This window comes from Erinaceus europaeus, chromosome 12 (assembly GCF_950295315.1).
Source record: "Erinaceus europaeus chromosome 12, mEriEur2.1, whole genome shotgun sequence".
Taxonomy (NCBI): Eukaryota; Metazoa; Chordata; class Mammalia; order Eulipotyphla; family Erinaceidae; genus Erinaceus; species Erinaceus europaeus.
Window position 1 is genome coordinate 29,320,112 of NC_080173.1, and position 24,490 is coordinate 29,344,601.

Below are 24,490 nucleotides of genomic sequence, written 5' to 3' on the forward strand. Positions count from 1 at the left end.
AAGTTGTATTTAAACTTCCCTTATTGGTTCATTAATCTTTTACATCATCATGGGAGAGACATTAATGTTGATACTCTTTATGTTCTTCATCTTCCAATTTCCTTTCTCAATCTGCTATACATTTAGTTTTGTTTTGGCACAAAAGTGATCCTTCTTTGTGACTTTCCAAAGTTGAAAATAATGAAAATGACTTGCTTAATAGGTTTTTAAGATATTATTTAATCTAATGCAAGAGTTTTCTGTAGTCACCATGCCCTAATCCTACGATGATGGTCAAAGGAAATTTTGCCTCGATTTTGGTTCAGATGAACTATATTCCCTTGTCATTTTCATGTCATCTTTTAGTTTATGTAATATATATTCCAAGACATATAGAGTTATTTGTGTTTGGTCTTACCGAAATTTCTGATGTCTTTTTCTTTCTTGAGTCTGTTACTGAGTCCTATCTTCAAGTATTTTAAAGTTTATAATTGTATATATGAACAGAGGAGCCTAGTGGTGGCACACCAGGCTGAGGGCACAAATTACAAAACACAAGGACCCAGGTTCAAGTCCCCAATTTCTCCAGTGCCATTTTTTAAAGAGAACCTACTTTTTCGGTTTAATCATATGGCACCCTTATCAGAAATCAGTAATCCAGAAGTATGGGGGCTTATTTTGGGGCTCTCAGTTTTGTTCCTTTGTTCTGTGTGTATACTTTTGTGCCAGTACCAGGCAGCTTTTTTTCTTTTATTTCTTTATTGGGAAATTAATGTTTTTCATCCGACAGTAAATACAATAGTTTGTACATGCATAACATTTCCCAATTTCCCATATAACAACAAAACACTCTAGGTCCTCTGTCATCCTTTTTGGACCTTTATTCTCTTCTCCACCCACTCCAGACTCTTTTACTTTCGTACAATATGCCAATTCCAGTCCAGGTTCTCCTAGCTTTTTCTCTTCTGATCTTGTTTTTTAACTTCTGCTTGAGAGTAAGGTCATCCCATATTCATCCTTCTGCTTCTGACTTTTTTCACAAAACATGACTTCTTCAAGCTCCATCTAAGATCAGATGAAAACGGTGAATTCAACCTTTTTTATATCTGAGTAGTATTCAGTTGTATATATATCACAACTTGCTCAACCACTCATCTGTTGTTGGACACCTGGGCTGCGCCGAGGTTTTGGCTATTACAAATTGTGCTAAGAACATATATATGTGTATATAGATCTTTTTGGAGGGGTGTGGTGGGTTCCTTAGGATATATCCCCAGGAGAAAAATTGCAGGATCATAGGGTAGGTCCATTTCTAGCCTTTTGAGAGTTCTCCAGACTGTTCTCCACAGAGGTTGGACCAACTGACATTTATGCTAGCAGTGCATGAGGGTTCCTTTGACTCCACAACCTCTCCAGCATTTGTTGCTGCTACATTTTCTGATGTATGACATTCTCATAGGAGTGAGGTGGTATCTCATTGCTGTCTTTATTTACATTTCTCTGACAATCAAAGACTTGGAGCATTTTTCATGTATTTATTGGTCTTTTGGATCTCTTCTGTGGTGAATATTCTGTCCATGTCCTCTCCCCATTTTTGGATGGGGTTATTTATTTTCTTGTTGTTGAGTTTGGCAAGCTCTTTATGTATTTTTGTAATTAGCCTCTTGTCTAATGTATGACATGTAAAGATATTTTCCCATTTTGTGAGGGGTCTCTTGGTTTGGGTAGTGGTTTCTTTTCCTGTGAAGAAGCTTTTTAATTTGATGTAGTCCCATAGGTTTATACTTGCCTTAGTCATCTTTGTAATTGGATTCATTTCATTAAAGATGTCTTTAAAATTTATGCTGAAAAGTGTTCTACCATTATTTTCCTCTAAGTATCTGATAGTTTGTGGTCTAACATCCAAGTCCTTGATCCACTTGTAATTTACTTTTATGTTTGGTGAAAGAGTGGTTCAGTTGCATGTTTCAACCCATTTTTCCCAGCACCATTTATTGAAGAGACTCAGCTTTCCACACTTAAAAGTCTGGGCACCTTTGTCAAAGATTAGATGTCCATAGGTGTGGGGGCTTACTTCTGGTCTCTCAAATCTAACCACTGGTCAGTCTATTCATGTTCCATTACCAAGCAGTTTTGAGGACAATGGCCTTATAATACAATTTGAGATGTGGGAGTGTGATGCCTCCAATTCTGTTCTTTCTACACAAAATTGTTTTAGCAATTCTAGGTCTTTTCTGGTTCCAGATAAACATTTGTAGCATTTGTTCTATTCTCCTAAAAAATGTGGTTGAGATCTTGATGGGGATAGCATTAAATTTCTATATGGTTCTAGGTAGTATATTCATTTTGATGATGTTAATTCTGCCAACCCATGAACATGGAATATCTTTTCACAACTTTGTGTCTTTCTCTATTTCCTTGAGTAGTGACTCATAATTTTCAGTATACAAGTCTTTCACTTCTTTGGTTAGGTTTATTCCTAGATATTTTATTGTTATTGTTGGTATAGAAAAAGGAACTGATTTCTGGATTTCATCTTCTTCTTCTAACTTAGTGTTTGCAAAGAGGAATGCCACTCACTTTTGTATGTTAATTTTGTAGCTTGACACCTTACTGTATTGCCTGATGATTTCCAAAAGCTTCTTGCTGTATTCGTTAGGTTTTTCTATGTATACTGTCGTGTCATCTGCAAATAGGGAGAGTTTGACTTCTTCTCTTCCAATCTGTATGCCTTTAATTCCTTGCTCCTGCCTTATTTCTATGGCAAGAACTTCCAACACTATGTTGAATAATAATGGTGATAGAGGACAGCCCTGTCTAGTACCTGATCTAAGGGGAAATGCTACCAGCTTTTCACCATGTTGTTGGCTATAGGTTTGCTATATATAAAACTCCATTGTGTTCAGGAATTTTCCATCTATTCCCATTTTTGTAATGTTTTGATCATAAAGGGATGTTGGATTTTGTCAAAGGCTTTCTCTGCATCTATTAATATGACCATGGGATTTTTGGTCTTGCTTTTATTGATGTGGTGGATCACGTTGATTGATTTACATATACTAAACCAACCTTGCATCCCTGGGATAAGTCGCACTTGATCATAATGAATAATCTTTTAAATATACTGCTATATCCAGTTGGAAAGAATTTTGTTCACTATTTCAGCATCTGTGTTCATCAGAGATATTGGTCTGTTTCTTTTTTGGTTGTGTCCCTGTCTGCTTTTGGTATCAAAGTGATATGGGTTCATAGAAGCTGGAAGAGGGTATTCCAGTGTTTTCAATTTTCTGGAAGACTTTTAAAAGTAAAGGTATTAGTTCTTCTTTGAAAGTTTTATAGAATTCATTTGTACAACCATCTAGACCAAGACTTTTATTCTTGGGGAGGTTTTTGATAACTGTTTCAATTTCATTATCTATGATGGGCCTGTTCATATTATCTAGTTCTTCTTTATTTGATTTTGGAAGTCTGTAGGTATCTAGGAACTCATTCATTTCTTCCAAATCATATGGTCTATTCTTGAGAATGACCCATGTGGACTTGAGTAGAATGTGTATTCCAGTTTCTTGGGGTGAATGACTCTGAAAATGTCCAATAGTTCTAGCTTATCTATCTTCTCATTTAGCTCCCTCATTTCTTTATTGATTTTCTGCCTAGATGATTTGTCAAGTTCTAAAAGTGAGGAATTGAAGCCCCCTACTCTGACTGTGTTGCTGTTAATATATTGCTGTAGTAGCTCTTTCAGTGGATGTTTGATGTATTTACATGGCTTCTCATTGGGTGCATAGATGTTAGTACTTTTTTAAGTCCTCTTGATTGACTGATTCGCTGAGCATTAAGTAGTGTCCATCCCTATCTTTTATAATTGTACATGTTTTAAAGTCTATTATGTTAGATATGATAACAGCTGTTCCTGCCCTTTTCTTGTGGGCCGATGGCCCGTTTTCCATCCTTTCAATTTGTGTCTGTGTTTTTCTTGTTCAGTTAGGTGGGTTTCCTGTAGATAGCATATTGTTGGGTTGTGTTTTCTGATCCGTCTTCCTACTCTGTGCCTTTTAATAGGTGTATTCAGGCCATTGGCGTTTATTTATATCAAAGATTGAAGATATTTTAATGCCATTCTTGTATATTTTTGGAGTGTCCTGATATATGGCATATATATGGTGATCAGACTGTTTCTAGGAGACCTTTCAGAATTTCTTTCAGGGTAGGCTTGGTGATAGTTGATTTTTTTTTCTTTTATTTAAGAAAGGATTAATTAACAAAACCATAGGGTAGGAGGGGCACAACTCCACACAATTCCCACCACCCAATCTTCATATCCCACCCCCTCCCATGATAGCTTTCCTACTCTCTATCCCTCTGGGAGCATGGACCCAGGGTCATTGTGGGTTATAGAAGGTCTGGCTTCTGTAACTGCTTCCCTGCTGAACATGGGCGTTGACTGGTCGGTCCATACTCCTAGTCTGCCTCTCTCTTTCCCTAGTAGGGTGGGTCTCTGGGGAAGCAGAGCTCCAGGACACATTAGTGGGGTCTTCAGTCCAGGGAAGCCTGGCCAGCATCCTGATGACATCTGGAACCTGGTGACTGAAAAGAGAGTTAACATACAGAGCCAAACAAATTGTTGAGAAATCATGGACCCAAAGCTTGGAATAGTGGAGAGGAAGTGTTAGGGGGATACTCACTGCATACTCTAGTGTACTTCTGCTTTCAGGTATATATTTTCAGGTATATAGTTTATGGATACGTGTGAACATATGCTCTCTCTCACAGAACCTGGTCTATATCTAGGTTTTGGGACTTTATTAGAAAGTGAACCACTTGAGATGGAATTAGAGTATACTATGAAAGGAAAGGTCTCACCTGAGTAATGAAGCTGAAGGGTTGTCATTCCACACGTGTAGTCTCTGGACACAGTCTGAAGTGAAGCATGTTGAGGTGGCAATCGTTGTGTTGATTAGGTTGTGATCGGCAGATGCAATATTATTTGATATGGATTGGGAGAGGTATACGGGAAAGTGGGCCCTATCCAAGGGTTCTAGGACTGGGGGAAGTAGAGGCTCTATAGTGGAGATGTGAGGTTCCTGCTGTCTTAGGGTTCAAAAAGACAATCGATAGTTAATGTTATCATCACATTATTTGGTAATTAGGTTAACTTTGAAAAGTCCATTTGTTAGGGTTTGCTGTACAGTACCCAGTATCTTGTATATAGCTGTGCTATTGGTTGCTTCTGATCTACTTGGTCTAGGCTTTTGAGAGAGTCTGAATATCAATTACACAGCCTATATATTAAAAAGAGTCAGTCTGTGTTTTAAAAAACTTTGAGACATACAATTAATTTTCCCCCTCTCATATTAATTAACTAGTTGATTTTTTCAACTGTTGCTTGTCTGAGGTTTTTGTGCCTCCTTCTAGTCTGAAGGACAGTCTAGCAGGATACTGTAGTCTTGCTTGACAGACTTTCTCATTGAGCACTTGATAGATATCTTACCATTTTCTTCGGGCCTGTAATGTTTGTGTGGAGAATTCTAATGCTAATCTTTTTTTTTTTTTTCCTCCTCCAGGGTTATTGCTGGGCTCGGTGCCTGCACCATGAATCCACCGCTCCTGGAGGCCATTTTTCCCCCCTTTTGTTGCCCTTGTTGTAGCTTCGTTGTGGTTATTATTATTATTGCCCTTGTTGACGCAATTTGTTGTTGGATAGGACAGAGAGAAATGGAGAGAGGAGGGGAAGACAGAGAAGGGGAGAGAAAGATAGACACCTGCAGACCTGCCTCACCGCCTGTGAAGCGACTCCCCTGCAGGTGGGGAGCCGGGGGCTCGAACCGGGATCCTTACGCCGGTCCCTGCGCTTTGCGCCACATGCGCTTAACCCACTGCGCCACCGCCCGACCCCCTCTGCTGCTAATCTTATGGGTTTTCCTCTGTAGGTGACTCTTTGTTTTTCTCTTGCAGCTTTCAGGATCCTTTCTTTATCCTTATTCCTTTCCATTCTAAATATGATGTGTCTTGGTATCTTGAAGTCTTGGTTAATTCTGTTTGGGAACCTCTGGGCTTCTTGAACCTTTATGTCTTTGATGTTGTCTAGACTAGAGAAGTTCTCAGCTATTATGTCCTGAAGAATGCTTTCTTCCCCTCCCTCTCTTTCTTCCTCTGGTAAGCCAATAATGCATATATTGTTTCTTTTGAAGTCATCCCATAGGTCTCTGTTGTTGTTTTTAGTATCTCTTAATCTCTTTATGAGATCTTTTACTTCTTTTTTAATTGTTTCTAATTCATCCTCTATCTTGCTAATTCTGTCTTAAGCCTCATTTATTCTATTCTTTCTCCACTCTACTGTTTTCTGGAGTTCATCTCTTTTGTTGCCCTATTCTGATACTTTTAGCTTGTTCAGCTAGTTGTGGTCTTAGCTCAGCTATTTACGCTTCAGCTCTCTAATAACATTGAGATAATTAGTGTTTTCTTCCAGAGTCTTATTTGTTGTTTCTACAGTTCTGATGAGTTTCTTTAAAACTCTTTTTTTAAATTAATTTATTTATTTAAGAAAGGAGACATTAACAAAGTCATAGGATTGCGGGGGGGGGGGGGTACAACTCCACACAATTCCTGCCACCCAATCTCCATATCCCATCCCCTCCCCAATAGCTTTCCCATTCTCTATCCCTCTGGGAGCATAGATCCAGGGTCGTTGTCGTTTGCAGAAGGTGGGAAGTCTGGCTTCTGTAATTGCTTCCCCGATGAACATGGGTGTTGACTGATTGATCCATACTACCAGTCTGCCTCTCTCTTTCCCTAGAACGGTGAGTTCTCTGGGGAAGCAGACCTCCAGGACACATTGGTGGGGTCTTCAGTCCAGGGAAGCCTGGCCGGCATCCTGATGGCATCTGGACCTGGTGGCTGAAAAGAGAGTTAACATACAAAGCCAAACAAATTGTTGAAGAATCATGGACCCAAAGGGTGGAATAGTGGAGATGAAGTGTTGGGGGGTATTCACTGCAAACTCTAGTGTACTACTGCTTTCAGATATATATCTGCCCTAGCTTATGGATACCTGTGAACATATGCTCTCTCTCACAGAACCTGGTCTATATCTAGGTTTTGGGACTTTGTTAGGAAGTGAATGACCTGGGATGGAATTAGAGAATACTATGAAAGGAAAGGTCTCACCTGAGTGATGAAGCTGAAGGATTGTCGTTCCACACCTGAAGTCTCTGGACACAGTCTGAGGTGAAGCACGCTGGGGTGGCATTCGTTGCGTTGATTAGGTTGCGATCATCAGATGCAATATTATTTGATAAGAATTGGGAGAAGCATAAGGGAAAGTGGGCCCTACCCTAGGGTCCCAGGAATGGGGGAAGTTCAGGCTCTATAGTGCAAATATGAGTTTCCTGCTGTCTTAGGGTTCGAGAAGACAGTGAATAGTTACTGTTATCATCACATTATTTGGTAATTGAGTTAGCTTTGAAAAGTCCCTTTGTATGTCTATACAATCAATTTTTCCTCCTCTCATATTAATTAAATAATGATTTATTTTACTACGATTTAATAGGTGTGTACATAAACACCATTCCCATCACTAAAAGTTTGTGTCACATTCCACCCCCCTACCCCCACTCCACCCCACCTCCCAGCCGGCCAAGGAAGCCTCATTTCTTTCAAACAGTTTACTCACTCCTGTGATTATTGCCTTAACTAGTTTTTGGATGTTGACCTCATTATGTTGTGCTTCAACCTTTGGGGAGCTTTTAGCTGGACTCTTGTGCTGGTTCATTTCTTCTTTTTGGCTTAACCATTTTATATAGTATGTTATGAGTTCCCTCTCTTAGTACTTTTCAAATTACTGATCACTCTTGCCTGGATTGACTTTTGTCTGACCCCCTATTGACCATGGGGAGGCATTTTGCACATGTGTTTTGGCAGGATTACTCAAAACCTATCTGGCTTCCTGCCCACCATGTCCGGCAATACCCACATGATGGCACTGCTATCCCTGAGGAACAGGAAACACTACAAGAGGCCTGGTTGTAGGATGCACCCCAGGACCCATAATACAGCAATGGCAGAATCTAAAAAATCTGGTTCACAGAGCCCTCTCTTCTCCCCTTCTCTAATGACTGGTCAGTTGTGTTTTTTGAGTGACTGAGTTGAATGACTAAAAAAATTTATTTGAGTGAGTTCAATGACCAAAAAGTTTTATATGACCCATTTTACTCAAAGTACTCTGAAACTTAATTGACTTTATATAAAAATGCTGGATACAGCCATGGTTTCTGGAGACTTCCAGAAATAGTTTAAAAATTTTGTTTTTTCCTCTTTTGATTTGTTTTGAGTCTTGGTATAAATGTGAAACTTTTAGTCTTAAACTATGTGAGTAAATATGGTTCAACTAAGACAGTTCAGATCTAAATTTGTGTTTGAAATGATATGTCTTTGTAACAAAAGTTTTTCTCCTCCTGTGTGTTATAAACTATATGTTTATGTGTGTGTTTCAAGTTTGATAAACATTAACTTAATGGTTAAAATTATAACTTTGAAGCTACATTCTTACGAGGCAAGATAAAATTTATTTGCTAATGTAACTGAGTATTTAAGGTAAAAGTCTAAATATTCAATGTGACAATTCATCATCTCCAAAATTAAAATACAAATTCTCTATACAGGAGCTCCCCCCCAAAATGCCCTGTAAACTAATCTTGTGAAAATCAATCCACAACAAATCTGGCATCAATCTGACATTGTAAATTTTCTTAAAAAAAAATTGTCACTATCATGTGTTAACTCTCTAAGTAACCTGAGTTTGTTTAAAGCCCAAAGTAAAAAATAGTTAAAAATCAATATATTTTAACTAAATTTGGTTGAAGATACTGCTGTACAGAGACTGCTACATGAGGTCACATAAGATGACCTTTAAACAAAATTATGAAGATACTTAAACCAATTATAATCATCGAGTTATCAATTATAGTAAACTTATAACTTGTTAAAAGTTTTTTCATCACAAGTAATTGATTACAACTATGTCAATGCCTTCACATGAAGAAGCATCTGCTCATATGGTAAAATATTAAACTATATAAGAGATTCCCCCATATACAACTTATTTAAATTAACAACAACATTCACATATTTTTCTATACTTAACTGGTATATCTCATTTTGCCACTATAGGCCTGCCTTTGTCAGCCAACAATTTAAAGACTTTTTTCCTTTATAACATCACCCATGCCACAAACATCCCTTACAACCCCCAAAGACAAATGGTTGTTGAAAAAGCCCGCCAAAAACCTAGGCCCAATTAAGTAAAGAAAAAAAGGGGATACATCCCCCCAATATTCAGTTGGCTAAGGCATCAACCACATTAAACTTCTTTTAATATCTATAAAAATTCAAACCAGATGCCCTGCTAACCATGGGAAGCAGATTTGTTTGTGTTTCCTTCACAGGAATTCCCGGAAAACCATCTGGACCCCTGCACACTCTTGACATCGCCCACTAGATGGTATGACTACAGCATACCCCCTGAAACCCATGATGTGACCTGACACAATTTGAAGAACATGATTCACAGACTCCAAAGACAGAAGTTTCTTACTGCCTTTTTCTCACCCGTCACTGTCTGCCTTTCTTGCATCTGCTTCACCTGTCACCTTTTGGGGGTTCCAGCTCACTCTCTACGGAAAAGCAAAGTCCCAGTGGCTGTCCTCCCCCATCAAGATAGATGTGTGACATTTCTTCCCTTGGTCATTGGCTGACTGACGCTTCTATCAGACTTGTTGTATACCTTTGGACACTCCATTTACACTGTTGGACTTCTCAAGGACTGACTGTAGCAGTCCATGGACCTTGCAACCAGCTGTCTTGGGACTTTGCAATGCCAGATCACCCCTCTTGCCCCTTGGCCTATCAGGCCCCCACTCCTCTGCCTATCAGGCAGCGCCCCCTTCCACCCATCAGGCAGTCCCTCTCTCTGCCTACCAGGCCTCTCTTCAGTCTCACACTGTCTCTCGCTACTCTTACTTATCACTCCCTGTCTTATTCCAGTCCTTTTTAAAAACGTCTGCATGATATCATTAAGGTTTTTGCCCAAAAGATTTCTGTTCACCCCTACACTGCTATTCCCCTGACAGAAATGGAGTCTTTTACAGACATTGACCCATTTAAATGTGACAATTAGATAAGAAGACAAGGGAAAGATGCAGGAATATTGTGAGGAGATGGTGGAGCATGGCAGAGCTTAACCTATGAGATGAGTCCCTCCAGGTAAGTCTCTCTCTCTACAGAGGGGTTGAGCAAAAGGGAGGACACATAAATCTCACAAGGTTGGGGGCTATGTAAGTCTTCCTTCCCCCACAAAAACATCCTGCATCTTCCCACTGGAGCCCAGCATTCCTTTAAAAAACTTTTAAGCCTGCTCCACTATAACTTTCCTGATACTATGGCTACTAGATAAAAAGAAAAGGGGAGGTGTTGTGATATTGTACAGATGTGGTTGAGTTATGCAGGACCCACAAACCATCATATTTCCATATGAGTATTATTATTTACATATCAATCTTCTGCTTTGTTTTAAAAATGACTCCTCCACCACCACATTACCCCCTCAGGGTACCACCCGTTCCCGCCAGCTAAAATCCTAGCACCCGTTGCTACAGAAGCTTTTCTACCTTCCCAGAGTGCCTTGTTTTCTCCACCCCCTTTCCTAGCCAATTCCATCCCGATTTTCCACTCCCGGAATTCTCCTATAAAAGTCACTTCTGTTTCCACTCTCTCTCTCTCTTTCTCTTCTGAGTCCCGACCTGGAAAAAGGCTGGCATGCATAGCAGGAGGCAGCCATTTTGCTAGCTCCACGTGACTTAAACCCGCTGTGCTTACATCTGACTCTGGGGCATCCACATGAATAAAGACTTGCATTCCCGCTCCACCACGAGTTCCTGGTCTCTTCTCTCTCCAGCGACACTAGCCCGGCAACACATACACTAGCTCAATGAGAAGCTTGTATTGTGACAAGTATCTTTGACTTTTCTGTGAATCATAAAGAGGACATTGACTTTTTGTAGCAATCCATTGGAGGCTGTACAAAAATCACAATCCCCTATCTTGAGTAGCTTTCATTTTAGCATAACTTTCTACTGACTGGGATATTTTGTTGAGGGGGTAAAAGAAAGACTTGGGGGGTAGAAGGTGGAACACCTGCTTGAGAGCACACGTTACCATGCTAAAGGATCCAGTTTGAGCCCCTATCCCCACCTGCAGGGTAGACACTTCAGTATCAGTGAAGCTGGTCTGCAGGTGTCTATCTTTCTTTCCCTCTCTACCCTCCCCTTCCTTCTCAATTTCTCTCTTCCTATAAAATACAATAAATTTTAAAGAAGAAAAGAAAAAGAAAAAATGACAAAGCCATAGATTCCTATTACCAGCAGGAGCCCTAGCAATAACCCTAGTGGCAAAAAAAAAAAAAGGATTAAAAATAAAAATTACTCCATTCTATTTCAGATTATAAAAAGAGATACCTGTCTATAAGTATTACATCAAATTTCAAAATGTAGACATAAAACTAGAATTATTTAAAAAAGGAGTGGAGGGTAGATAGCATAATGTTTATGCAAACAGAATCTCATGCCTGAGACTCCAACGTCTCAGGTTCAATCCCCTGTACCACCATAAGTCAGAACTGAACAGTTTTCTGGTAAAAAAAAAAAAAAATTCTCGCTAGAGGTTGTATCATTTTTCTAACATCTCTACCATGTCCATAGCTATATTCCTCCACACCCACTGCTCTTTGCATTGAGTGTTCCTTTAGATGATTCCCAGTTTAAGAGGTCAAAAATTGGCAGAAAAGGGAGTTTGGCTTGATACAGTTGTGAACTCACTCAAGAAGGGCTGGCTTAGATGAATAGTTAGTAGTTCAAGCTCTCCATTTATTTTGCATTACATATAATCTTGTTTGCTTCAGAGAAACTGAGGAGGGGGGTGGGTAGGAAGGTGAGGTGAGAGAGAATATATGGCAGTAGAAGTGCCTTTCCTTATTCCATCACAAAAGAGCAGATGTCTAGTTTTAGATTGCCTATTACAAATATATCCTCAAAGTCAGATGAACCTGCAATGTATTTGATGTTTTAAACTCATTTAGTACTGCATTTGTTTGGATTTGGGTTTCTCCTTTATCCTAACCACTGTTCTTTCTTCCCAGCCCTTTAAACCCAGAACATTAGACTAGGGTGATGAAATACCATGCACAAGTGTTCTTAAGCCCTGGAAATTTATTTTTCCAAGTTTCAGCTGGCATCATGAATTGATAACCCTCTTAGAAAAATACAAGTTGGATTTATGTTTCCCTTACACAGGTAATTGGACTCTAATTTTGAATTCTGTGCCAATTGATTTTCACTATATCACATTATAACAGAACAAAAGTGCAGTTGAGTCTAGATGATGGATTAATTTAGGCCTCCAATTATGCAGTAAATAAATTTTAGTTCTTTAAAATGATAGCAAGGTTGGCACCAACCTCTCAGTGTTCCCCCTGTATTCCTCATATTCTACAACTTTCTCTCCTCTTTCATCTCCCTGTCCTCCCTTTTCTTTCCCATCTTTGAATATATTAGGAATGATTTGTTCCAAAAATTCAAACCTAGCATATGAAGATATTATCATGTTTGTTTGCCTTATCCTCCCCCTGAACACTAAAGCTTTCATTTCAATTTTTACCCTATTTCTGATAGACAATACAACTACTTTGCTAATACCCCCATTTTATGTAAATATATTTATTGGTGTATGGCAGCTTCTTGAGGATGCTTCTTTTGGAATATTGGTATTTTCTTGTCATTTCTATAAATTCTACCATGAGCCTTTGGAATATTGATATTTCCTACCATAGATCTACAGATCTTATCATAGAGCCTACCATAGGTCCTATCAATACCCTGGATTTTTTTTATCCCTTTTTTCCCTTTTACAATGTTGTCTTCATTTATTTTTAGCTGATTGTATTCTATGTAATTTTGTGGAACACATCAAGTTATTTTTGGAACAAGAGTTGGGTTTAAATAAATAAGACTGCTGGAATCAGCTTCTAAAAGACTTGAGTTATCATCCAGCAATACATGGTAGTTAATTAGAATCTCTATTACATTTTTATTTCTTCCTTTGCTAAACCCTTTGTATTTTGTGTAAGAGACTCTGTTAAGAATCTGAGTATTTGTCAGAAAGGTCCTGGGGCAAAAAGATAAAGCAAAGGAAAAATTTTCAAAAGCATGAAGTTTTCTAATAATCACTACCTGTCCAGGAAATGAAGGGGCAACAAAGAATATAAAACAGCTATTGAGAGAACTAAGGAAATACAGAGACAACAGTACATTAATACTGAATGATTTGAATACTCCGATCTCACAAAAAGATCAACCACACAGATAACTAATAAATATAGAAGAGAACTGAATGAAGAGCTGGGTAGGTTAAACCAATTAGACTTCTTTAGAGCTCTTAACCCCAAGGAAGTAGAATCCACATTCTTCTTAAGTTCACATGGAACTTGCTCAAAAATCAACCACATACTAGGCCACCAAGATAATATCAATAATAATGAAAATATCAAAATCATTCCAAGTATCCTATCTGACCACAGTGGAATTAAAGTAACATTCAATATTCAACAGAAAGCTAGAGAAAGTCCCAAAATACGGAGACTCAACAACACTCTACTTAAAAACTACTGAGTCAGAGAGGAAATTAAAATGTTCCTGGAATTAAATGAAAATGAAGATAGGACCTATCAGAATATTTGGGACACTGTTAAAGCAGTACTAAGAATTTTCTACTGTGCGGCTAGAGTCTAGTCTTGGTCCTTCAGCAAGGACTTGAGCTTCTTCTCTATGAATATCTCATTTCCCTCATTTGCAACATAAGTTGCTAATTGTTTAAGTACTTTTTCATTTCAAAAGTTCAACTGTAGTGAGCTAAAAGCTCAAACTTAAGGTAAATTTTAGTCCTTCCCCGAAGAGTGCTTCTTGTTTGTATTGTTTTTAACCTTTCATTCTAAATAAAAGAAAAGTTATATTATCTGCTGCATAGTATCAAAATCACACAGGCACTGGATGACTACCCTATAAGTAATTTTCACTTCATTCTGTATAAAGCAATGTAAGGAGTTGGGTGGTAGTGCAGCAGGTTAGGCGCAGGTGGCGCAAAGTGCAAGGACCGGCTTAAGGATCCTGGTTCGAGCCCCAGGCTGCCCACCTGCAGGGGAGTCCCTTCACAGGTGGTGAAGCAGGTCTGCAGGTGTCTGTCTTTCCTCCTCTCTGTCTTCCCCTCCTCTCTCCATTTCTTTCTGTCCTATCCAACAGCAATAACATGAATAATAACTACAATAATAAAACAACAAGGGCAACAACAACAAAAGGAATAAATAAATATAAAAAAATGTGAAAAAAGCAGTGTGGTCTTTTACTTGTCTTTCTACAGGAGTATATATTTCTGGGTGTTCATTGTTGAAAGAGTATTTTTTATGGAGGACCCAGTACAATTCTGAAAGAAAGATAAAAATTTGGCAGTTGAGGGACCTGCTGGTGGTGCACTGGCGAAAGCACACACATTACCAAGCTCTAGTAGGACTTAAGTTCAAGCCTTTGGCTCCCACCTGTGGGGGTGGGGAAGAAGCTTCAGGAGTGGTAGAGCACTGTTTCAGGTATCTTCCTCTCTCTGTCTCCTTCTTTCTCCATGTATATATCTCTTTATCTCACTATCAAAATAAAAATAAAAAAAATAGCCCACAGGAGTTATGGGGGAAAAGCAGTATTACATAAAAACTCTTACTGTATCTAGGGCTATTTTATGATCATGTGCAATTCTGAGCTATTTTAAAATTAAACTAGAGCATCATGATTGCTGAATGATAACATTGCAGTTTTGCTATATGTGCTGTGAGTTACTTCAAAAGCAAACATTTTCCTCTATTATTTTCCGTTTCCAGCAAATTGCTTGGAATAATACAAGAGAAAGTGTTCTGATTTAAATTAAAGATGGGTAAAGATAGTGAGACAATCAGTTATTTAAAATTGTTTTCTTACTTTTACATATACAGCATTAATTACTCTGAGCAATCAAATAATTTTTCATTCTTCATCACCCTGTAAGATAATTGATGAAGTTCTTTTTCTTTCAAAAGGTTAAATATGTTTCCTAATTTTGTTTTTCCCAACATCCTTTATGTTACAAAATTTCTACCCCAGAGATAATCAGAGTATTTTTGTATATTTCAGTTAGAGAATCTTTTAAAGAAATCTATTGTTTTATTAGAGAGAGAAAAGGGAGGGAGGAGAGGATCTTTCATTTTTCTATAGGTATTAACTTTGTTTTGAATTCTTCTCGATAATACAGTGATGGCTTATACCCCAGGGAAAGCATAACCCACTTTCTCCAGTGTAAATTTTGTCTTAAAATGTTCAATATATTGAGTAGAAAGAAGTTTTTTTCTTTTATAACTTTACAAGTCCAAGTTGAAGAAGGAATTGCTACTTAATCTGTATTCTATCTATATACTGAGAAACACCCTTTGATCATTCATTGTTTGGGGGCCTTGTGTGAAATGCTTTAGAAATACTCAGTAATACTTTAACTAAGGATATGAAACCACAGATCCTACTTTACTGAATTAGAGATTTTAACAAACAGCTATGACTTCTATGTGCATATTAAAAGCCTTATGTATTCCAGTGTGGTGCATATCCTCCTTTGGGGGAGTGACTAGCCAGCATTCCCTACCCCTGCCACAACCTTCCTGCCCTGATTAATAACCATGGAACTGTCTTCTACAAATTCCATTACCTAGTTGGCTTCCAATTTGATTTACTCATTGGAAATCTTGAAAAACTAGTAGACAAGGAGAGGAGAGAAAAATGAGAGAACATTTATTCTCCCTAAACTCTGCTTTTCTCATCATATTTCTCATAAGGCCTGGATCAGTCCATGGTTTACATTTCATGGTGTTAAGATGGTAGCCCCCACATTACCAGGCAGTGGTAAAAAAAAAAAAAGAAAAGAAAAACAAAATAAACAATAAAAAATAAAACTCCTTTTGCTATTTTTAGGACAAGACTGGTAAAGTCATGCTGCTGTAGCAAGTCTCAGGAGTCTCAAAAACTCTTAAAAGCTAACTATTCCTAAAAATATTCCCTTCACTTAATACTCCTCAAAGTTGCAGATATGTGACTTTTCCCTGTCATGACTTCAACCAATAGCATTAAAATCTGCATTTCTGCTACCTATATATGTATTTTTTTTCCTTTTCCACTACCTCAGTAGGCTTCAGATTGAGATAACTGGGGACCAGAAGAATGATAGTGAAATCCCTGGATAATATGATCTTACTTTCCTCACAATAAATGAGTCTCTGGAGGGTGGAAGGGCACTGTTTGCCATTGTATATTTGCCTGGCTGTCATTCAGGACCTAATTGGACTCTCTTAAATTTTATTCTATTTCTCCATGCCATGTTTTGGGGCCCCAGAGAAATTTCTGAGTGTTATGGAGTATTTTGATGCTGTGTATATTTTGACCTCTGAGTACTTTGGTCATAGTCACAATGGATATCTTTATAAACCTTCTCAGACTCTCTACCCCATCAAAGAACTCCACCCTTTTAATATTGTTTTCACTTTTGTAACAGTGAAAATATTCACATGTACATTTATGTGTGTGTGTGTGTAAATTGATTAATTAGTATAATTTATTTCCATGAGTCATTCAGTAACCATGATGATCAGCATCCTATTTTTTAACGTATATGCATATTAAGCTGCTATATTTTAAAGTAACTTTTACTCATAGTATTTAACCTATACTTCCTTGTGTTTCTATAACAGTTAGGGACACTAAAAATAACTGTAGTAGGGTTGGGGAGACAGCATAATGGTTCTGCAAAAGCCTTTCAAACCTGAGGCTCTGAGGTCCTAGGTTCAATCCCCAGCACCACCATAAGCCAGAACTGAGTGGTGTTCTGGTCTCTTCATCTCTTTCTGTATCTACTCTTTCTAATTAAAATAAAATAAATAAAACATATTAAAAATAACTATAGTAAATATACAACAAAATGAGCAACGATTCTTTAATATCTAAATACCTGTTCAATTTCCATCTTTCCAAAAATTTCAAGTGAATTTTTCATATTATAATCCAAATTGCATCTATGCACTGAATTTGCTTGTTGTATATCTGGAGATATTTTAGAAATTCTCATAGTTATCCACTTCAATTTGAAGTATAGAAAAAAATAACATGGTCGTCAGGAGATGGTGCAGTGGATAAAGCACTGGACTCCCAAGCATAAGGTTCAGTCCCTGGCAACACATGTACCAGAGCAATGTCTGGTTCTCTCTCTTTCTCTCTCTCTCTCTTTCCTCCTAGATTTCTTAATAAAAATAAAATATTTTAAAAAAAGAAAAAATAACATACAATGTACACATGCTAAGTACACAGTGAATGCTTCTAAAATAAATAGCCCTGAGATGGCTCAACATACAAATAAATACACACTCAACATACAAATAAATACACATGTAAAATACACACTTTACTATGAGTAAGACCCTGGGTTTGATTCTGATTCCCAATATCACATTGATATATATCATGGGTAATATCTAGAGATAGTTGAATGCTGATTTGCTCTCTCTCTCTCTCTCCTTTTCTCTGTTTCTGTCTCTCATTCACCTAAAATTATAAAGTAAAATTGGCTCAGGAAGGTAGCCCACAGAGACAAGGAAAAAAAAAAAAGAAAGAAAAAGAGCTGCTCATTTAATTGGAAGACTCCACTTCTTCCAGGTTGCTAGTGATATTTCTATACCTACATTATGTGTATATCTGCCTTCCAAAAGAGGTATTGTTCTACTATCATGGATTGGTTTTATCTATTTTTTTTTACTCTGTACAAATGGCATCACACACACACACACACAAGCACACACACATACCTGCTATGACATATTTCTATATCTTATTTGCCTGTTTTTGCATATTATATGAACAAGTAAATTATTTAAGAAAATAAAATTTTTGTATTATTTGTGCCATTTTACACAATCAATGTTTGAGAATTCCAGTTTCTCAGTATTCTTAAAAAACTTGAGAATGGGGCTCAGGAGAGAGGTAGTGCAGTGGGTTAAGCACACATGGCACAAACCACAAGGACCAGCTAAAGGATCCTGGTTCAAGCCCCTGGCTCCCCACCTTGGGGGGGTTACTTTACAGGCGGTGAAGTAGGTCTGCAGGTGTCTATTTTTCTCTCCCCCTCTCTGTCTTCCCCTCCTCTCTTGATTTCTCTCTGCCATATCCAACATGCAACAACAGCAATAACAACGACAACAATAATAGCCACAACAACAATAAAACAGTAAGGACAACAAAAAGGTAAAAATAGCCTCTAGGACCAGTGGATTTGTGGTGTAGGCACCAAGCCTTAGCAATAACTCTGGAGACAAAAAAAAAAAAAAAAACCTTAGGAAGATCATTTTTACTTTTTAATGGTTCAAATGAGTGTGCACTATTATTTCATTTTATTTTTGCTTTATATTTCCTAATGATTAAAGATGCTGAACATATCTTCATGTACTTGTTTGTCATCTGTGTAACTTCTTTTGTGAAAGGTCTTTAAATGTTTACTTTCTCTTTACTCAGGTGGGGAGGCATCACAATTTCTGACTTCAGTTTATATTACAAAGCAATAGTATTTAAAACAGTGTGGTACTGGAATAAAAGTGGACATTTGGACTAATAGAGCAGGACAGAGAACCCAGATATATACCCAGTGGCTTCTATAGCTCTAAACTGCAGTTCCAAGCTTCTCAGTTTCTAAGTTCCACGCAGACCCTTTAAATTCACCCTGTAGATGTAAAGCAATTGCATTTATCATGCTTCTGGCAAACAGTGTCATGTTTCTGACTGAATCATTTTCTCCCCACTGTCCTGTTCCCACTATTTACATACAATCACCAACCTTCAAACAGTAATGACTCTTTCTTTACCAGAATTCCCAGCTGTTCTCTGATGCAATGTGTGCACTATTTTGTTGTAATATTTGCTTTCTAGGGGAGAGCTGACATCCAGATACAAGGTTATCATAAGTGCTCTCCAAACATTCCAGTTTTGAACTCACAAGCATGAGGTTCTAAGTTTGATTGCTGGCATTACATGTATCAGAACTATATTCTATTTCTCTCTCCTATCTCTACCACAAATACATAAATAGTTAATAAATAAAACAAAAATAAAGAAAGGAATGGAGGAAGGAAGGGAGGGAGGGAGGGAGGGAGGAAGGAAGGAAGGAAGGAAGGAAGGAAGGAAGGAAGGAAGGAAAGAAGGCAGGAAGGAAGGAAGGAAGGAAGGAAGAAAGGAAGGAAGGAAGGGGGAAGGAAGTCCACTGGATCAGTGGACTCATGTAGTCAGTGAGGCCTGGAGATAATCCTGGTGACAAGATCATCATCATTCCCCAAGTCTCACCTGCTATATTCTTACCTTTAGTTTCCTGATTATTAAACAACTTGTTCTGTTTTGCTGATAGTTTAAAGGATATGACAGGTCTTTTCTGAGACCAGCCAATGTTAAATCCCTTTGGATTTGGTGAGACCAAGACAGAATCTTGTAAATACCATTCTATTGATGAGAATTCTGCCCTTGGTTTAGTAGCACTGTTTAAAGCAGGTTGCACATGTAGCCTTCCTAAATTATAGTCTTTTTTTTTCTCAATATTATACTTATAATATACCCCTGATAAGTCTTAACCACCATTTTTTTTCCCATGTGAGGTATGATCATTAAACAATCCTCAACTGTACAATCCCAGTTTTTCCTCTTGTAAGTATGCATAATCTTTCCTGGTAAATACCAGTGTAATTTTGAGACATCCTGATTTTGATCCCACGTTCATGCTCTATGATGAAGGAGAAGATGCTAAGTGGCTTGATTAACCAACTCCCCTAAATTCCTGCTGTCTTAAGTTCTAATGTCTTTCCAATGCCCTTCAGAGTCCTTCATGTGTGTCAGGCAGATCCTTGACCCTTTTAACTTCCCCTAAATCTGTTACAATGTTCTAACTCAATTCAACAAGATAACGGACATACACACTTGTGTTCTTGAATATAAGTTTCCAACTTGAGTTATTTTCAAGCTAATAAAGCCATTCTTTTTTTACTGAGCTGTTTTTCTGTCTTTTGATGGCATAGGTTTCAGTGCAAAGCATCTATGTCTTGTTTTGGAATGGCGTATTATATAGGATTATAGTATTGTTTTTTCAATTGCTTATTCTTTGCATTAGAAATTGTACTGAGCTTTGTAAGTTCTTATTTATTTTACTTTTCTAAATTCATTTATTTCTTTTGGTAGTCTTTATTTTAAAGATTATATATATACATACATATATATATATAATAACTTCTCTTATAAATGCAATTCTGTTTCCTTTGATTTGATTTTTAAATAAGGTCTGTCTGTCTGTTACCTTTTTTCTCATTAATCCAGTCTGGCCACTAGTCATTTAAAAAGATTAATTACCACACCTATGGACATCTAATCTTTGATAAGGTGGTCCAAAGTATTAAATGGAAGAAGGAGGCTCTCTTTAATAAATGGTGCTAGGAAAACTGGGTTATAACATGCAGAAGAATGAAATTGAAACACCTGATCTCACCAGAAACAAAAATCAACTCCAAATGGATCAAAGACCTGGATGTCAGACCGGAAACTTATCAAATACTTAGAGGAAAACATTGGTGAAACACTTCCCCACCTAAACCTCAAGGACATCTTTGATGAAACAAACCCAATTGCAAGGAAGACTAAGCAGAAACAAACCAACGGGACTACATCAAATTGAAAATCTTCTGCAAAGTCAAAGAAACTATCACACAAACAAAGAGACCCCTCACAGAATGGGAGAAGATGTACACATGCCAAACATCAGACAAGAGACTAATCACCAAAATATACAAAGAACTCAGCAAACTTAGCACCAAAAAAGCAAATGACCCCATCCAAAAATGGGCAGAGGATATGAACAAGACTTTCACTTCAGAGGACATCCAAAAGGCTAACAAACATATGAAAAACTGTTCCAGGTCGCTGATTGTCAGAGAGACGCAAATAAAGATAACATTGAGATACCACCTCACTCCTGTGAGAATGGCATATATCAAAAAGGACAGCAGCAACAAATGTTAGAGAGGCTGTGGGGACAGAGGAACCCTTCTACACTGCTGGTGGGAATGTAAATTGGTCCAGCCTCTCTGGAGAGCAGTCTGGAAAACTCTCACAAGGTTAGACATAGACCTTCCATGTCACCCAGTAATTCCTCTCCTAGGATATACCCCAAGGATTCCATAACAGACAACCAAAAAGATGTGTGCACATCTATGTTCATAGCAGCACAATTCATAATAGCTAAAACCTGGAAGGAACCCAGGTGCCCAACAGCAGATGAGTGGCTGAGAAAGCTGTGGTATATATACACAATGGAATACTATGCAGCTATTAAGAACAATGAACCCACCTTCTCTGACCCATCTTGGACAGAGCTAGAAGGAATTATGTTAAGTCAGCTAAATCAGAGATAAAGATGAGTATGGGATGTCCCAACTCATCAACAGAAGTTGAGAAAGAAGAACAGAAAGGGTAACTAAAAGCAGGATCTGATTAAATCAAGAGCAGGGCACCAATGTAAAAACACTGTGGTGAAGGGGAGGGTGGCCATTGGACTTCCCGGAATGGTGGGGGTTGGCGGGGGTGAATGGTGGGGATGGGACACAGTCTTTTGGTGGTGGGAGTGGTGTTTATGTACAATCCTATTAAAGTGTAAACATATAAACCACTATTTAATTAATATGAGAGGCGAAAAATTGATGATATGTCTAGAACTTCTTAAAACACAGACTGAGTCTTTTTAATACATAGGCTGTCTTTAAAATGTTGTCTCTCCCAAAAGCCTAGACCAGGAAGAACAGAAGCAACTGGTAGCACAGCTATATACAAGATGCTGGGTATTATACCCCAAACCCTATCAAAGGGACTTTCCAAAGTTAACCCTATCACCAAATAATGTGACGATAACAATAACTATCCATTATCGTCTTGAACCCTAAGACAACAGGAACCTCACATTTCCATTATAGAGCCTATATTTCCCCCAGTCCTGGAACCTTAGGGTGGGGCCCACTTTTCTGCATGCTGCTCTCAATTCAAATCAAATAATATTGCATCCGCGGATCGCAACCTAATCAATGCAAGGAGTGCCACCCCGGCATGCGTCACTTCAGACTGTGACCAGAGACTTCAGGTGTGGAATGACAACCCTTCAGCTTCATCACTTGGGTGAGACCTTTCCTTTCATAGTATTCTCTAATTCCATTCCAGGTGTTCCACTCCCCAATAAAGTCCCCAAACCTAGATATAGTCCAGGTCCCCTGAGATACAGCATAGGTTCACCCGTGCCCATAAACTAGGGGAAAAATATATACCTGAAAGTAGAAGTACACAAGAGCATGCAGAGAATATCCCCCAACATTCATCTGCACTATTCCATTCTTTAAGTCCATGATTGTTCAACAATTTGTTTGGCTTTGTATGTTAACTCTCTTTTCAGCTACCAGGTTCCGGATGCCAGCAAGATGCTGACCAAACTTCCCTGGACAGATGACCCCATCAATGTGTACTGGAGTTCCACTTCCTCAAAGCCCTACCCTACTAGGGAAAGAGAGAGGCAGACTGGGAGTATGGACCAACCAGTCAACACCCATGTTCAGCGGGGAAGCAATTACAGAAGCCAGACCTTCCACCCTCTGCAACCCACAAGGACCCTGGATCCCTACTCCCAGAGAGATAGAGAATGGGAAGGCTATCAGAGGAGGGGATTGGATATGGAGATCGGGTTATGGGAATTGTGCGGAATTGTACCCCTCTTATTCTATGGTTTTGTTAATGACTCCTTTCTTAAATAAAAATAAAATAAAATAAATAAATAAATGATTAATTAATTTATTTTCATGAGGGTTAGAACATGAGAGAGCACCTCTGACACCTGGCTATGTTGGGGACTGAACCTGAGACCTTTATAGCCTCAGGTAATGTAAGTCCTGTGTCTAAGTCTGAGCTATCTACCTGCCCTGACAATTTGTTCTTTTAAATATTTATATCAGTTAATAATTTATAGTGCACCCCTTTGCCAACATAATTATCTCTTTAGTATGTTATTGTTGCCATGTAATTCATCCTTAGCAGCCAGTATTTATTTATATTTTATTCACAGTCTGGAACACATGATTATATCTTGCATTCTGTGCTTTTATCTGGGAATATTACCTTATTTCCACATAATTCCTACCGTTCCTTTTAGTGGTTTCTTTCATGTGTGTTTCATTATTTTCTTCTAGAGAGATATTAATATTCTGGCAGGTAGATACCAAGAAAGTCAACTGGGCTGAGTCAAGAAATTAGATTTCTCTCTCTGTTTTATTATTTATTTTTTATTGATTTAATAATGATCAACAAGACAGTAGGACACAATTCCCACCACCAAAGTTCCACATCCCATCCCCTCCATTGGAAGCTTTCCTATTCTTTATCCCTCTGGGAGCATGGACCAGGATCATTATGGGGTACAGAAGGTTGGAGTTCTGGCTTCTGTAATTGCTTCTTTTTGGACATGGAGATTGCAGGTCTATCCATCTATTACTACCATCCTATTTCTGTCTTTCCCTAGTGGGGCAGGGCTCTGGAGAGATGGGGTTCCAGGACACATTGGTGAGGTCATCTGCCCAGAGAAGTCAGGTTGGAGTCATGGTAGCATCTGCAACTTGGTGGCTGAAAAGCATTAAGATATAAAGTAGAACAAATTGTTTAATAATCAGGAACCTAAAGGTAAGAATATAGCAGATGTGACTTGGGATCTCCATTTTGGAAAAGGCTAGGAATTCTATATTAGGTATATTCCAAGTGGCCTACAATTTTACTAATAAGAAATTAGATTTTTCAAAGTTAGTTCTATTCTGTTATCCATTTGTCCAAACAGCTCAAACCCTTAAGGTGTTTACTGTGATCCTTTGTCCTTAGTGTGTCCTAGCTTTCATTTTTTTTGTTTGTTTATTTCAATTGCTAAACTGACAATGTGGTTTAGTTTTTTTTGTCTTTTTGTAACTGATTGTTGCTTCTTTTCTTGCCCTCACACACCACAGGTTTGTAGTTTAGGAATGTGTATTTGCCTTGAGAGCAAGTTTGGGAACTTTGGAAGGGTTTGGCTCAATTCTCTATAGCCTCTCTCACTTATCAATTTAATCCCTCAGATAGGAACTGCCACGTTTTGGCTCTTGACTTCAAATCTTGTTACAAGTAGAAGTTGTTAATTTCCACAGTGCAATTTAGCAAATTCCCTCAGGGCAGAGAACTCCAGTTTCTTCTTCTAGCGTTTGCCCTTCTTCCGTAGCCAGTCAACAGCGTCAGGTTGAGCCTGATGTAAAGTTTCGAGACCTCCT